We start from the raw sequence: 2,756 nt of genomic DNA on the forward strand, positions 1-2,756 counted from the left end.
AAACATTCAACCTGTGCAGAATTACCTGAGGGTCCACCCTTGGCATATCTACAGTGGACCAAGCAAAAATATCAGCATTCATTCTCAAGCAATGAATCAAATTTTCCTTTTCCTCACTCGTCAGTGTAGACGAAATTCTAACCACCTTGTCTGTACTACCACTGAAAAGTTGCAAAGTTTCCATAGCCTCAGTCGCTTCTAGCTTCTTTGCTTGCTCTTCACATATGTTACCAAGGTTGTCCAAATCCAGCAACTATCCATCTAGTTTCACCTACTGCGAACTCTACCCCCATTGTTCCTACTCGTGAACCTACTGTATCGACTACATGTGACACTACCTAGCTGCTATCTGATTTGATTGCATGTACCCAACCCCTATTTTAGTGGAAAATTTTATCTTCATGTAGAAAGTATCCACCATCATCCTTGTCGTCCTCATGATCGGGCGTCCAAAGATAGCATTATAAGCCATAAGATGATCTACTATGAAAAATTAGACATACTCCGTGGTAGTGTGCTCGCCATCTCCCAAAGTTACTGGCAAGGTAATAGAGCCCTTTACCTTGATAAGGTGGTTTGCGAAACTATACAGCAGGCTCGCCCTCTTCAATTTCATCTCTTTCAACACCATTTTTTGAAAAGCATCCTAGGTCAGAACCTCAACTACGCTTCCACTATCAACAAGAACCCTCTTCACTTCAAAACTGGCATTTGTCGCAATCACCACCATGGGATTGCTACCATCCTCATTATATACCAACTCTTCTTCCTCATCAGTGAACTCCACCTTTTACCTTTCCTGTTAGCGAGGTCTTTTGGGTGAATTGATAGACATAACACCCCTAAGGTGTGCATTCCTCTTAGTGCTAGAGGTCGCCAATTCTTCATCCATTCCAATTATTACATGGATGGTACCCCTAACCTTCTATTTACCTTTAGGATCACCACGTGAACTCTGACCCTACTAGGAAACACCCTGATCAACAAACTTAGCGAGCTCATCATTTTGCACAGCTTCCTCTATAGCATCCTTCAGAACGAAACAATCTTCGGTCTTGTACCCAACGTCATTTTAGAAAGCACACCTATCTCTTGAACTCGATCTTCTCACGTTGTGCCTCATCAGGGATGGCTTGGGGAGGATTTTGAGGCTTTTTACCTGGTTCAGAATGTAAGTATAGGTAGCATTCAAAGAAGTGTAAACTTTGAAATTGCCCTGGGGAATGTACTTCCCGGTATGCTCTTGCTGAGATCTCTAGAAAGCCCTGGGAGAATCACCCTGCATCTGATTTCTCTACTTCCTATCATTTCTTGCTCGTAATGACTGGTTAGGAGGGCCCTACCTGCTGCGATTTCCTTCTCGATTTCTAAATTCATGTCTTCCCTTTCAAATGTGTCACGTGACGCCCTTTTAATCTCCTCTACCTCTACAAACTTGTGGGTTTGTTCATATAGATCAACCAAACTCTGTGGCCTGTTATCAGTAAAGGAGTACTGTACATGGTCATTTTGCACCCCCATTATGAAAGCATCAATAACCCACTGATCCTCCAAATTCTTCGTGTTCAGAGTCGCTGTATGAAATCACTTCATATAATCTTGGAGGGACTCACCCTCTCTCTGTTTCACCGACATCAACCTCATAAACGTGCTTATGATCGCTCTGTGGGCTCTAAATCTTACCAAAAACATCTAGCCCAATTAAGAGAAGCTTCGAATTGAGCCCTGGAGAAAGGATAAATATCAGTCCTTTGTACTTCCTTTTAGCGTCATGGAAAAAGCCATGTATTTTACTGAATCTAATGCTCTCAATACGTTCATGTAATCATTGTATTGCATCAAGTGGGCTCGCGGGTCCCTTCTCCCTTCAAACAATGTCCTTTGGGACTTCGAAATCATGCGGCAAGTTCACCAGCGTTATCTTAGGAGCCAATGGATTGTTAAAACAGAACAACCAATCCATATCCTGATACTCGGGGTGCAACGCTCTTACATCTCATCGTAACTCTTCCAACTCGTTCTGTCATTCTCTCACATGCATACCTGAAACCTCATCTTCTGTATTTATATTATCATGAAAATTACAATTTTCAAAGTGTACCTTCCTTCTCAACTCTTCATTCTATTTTAGTAGCTCTTACTGAAAAGCTTGTTGCTACTCGAATCGTGCCTCCTGCGCATCCATTTGCTCCCTCATGAACTTCATCTGCTCCTGAAGAGCAAAGAACTACTGCGGGGGTGTTTCCGGATTAGGGGGAAGTGACAACCTCTGACCAGTGGATATATTCAAGTCTAATGGACCTGAAACTCCCTGATAAGCCGCATTACCGAAGTTTTCAGGTCAATAGGCAAACCAACCTGCAAACAAATCTGCCTCATTAGGTTGACTGCCAAAACCTGACACTCCAGCTTGTCCAGATGAAATATTAAAGGGGAAGTTCTCATTTGGGTGAGCCATTTTTCTTTGAAATTGAAGAAATTTGATGATTGGAAATTTGTCCATGCTTACCGCACCAATTGTTGAGTACTTTTTTGTGTCTCATTCAAGGGAACATTCGGGTATTTATACATATTATTGTTGTTCATGATTTGCCTCCACTGTTCATGGACTTGACTCCACTGTTCATAGGATTGACATTCAGAGTAGGCTTTGGGCATGCTGGACACATGTACCATTCTGGGTCGCCTGCTAGACCTCGCAGCCCCTCACATGCGAACTGAGGCCGCGAACTCCCCTAGGCTCGTGCGAGCATATA

The sequence above is a fragment of the Gossypium hirsutum genome, chromosome D02 (genome assembly GCF_007990345.1).
Source record: "Gossypium hirsutum isolate 1008001.06 chromosome D02, Gossypium_hirsutum_v2.1, whole genome shotgun sequence".
NCBI lineage: Eukaryota > Viridiplantae > Streptophyta > Magnoliopsida > Malvales > Malvaceae > Gossypium > Gossypium hirsutum.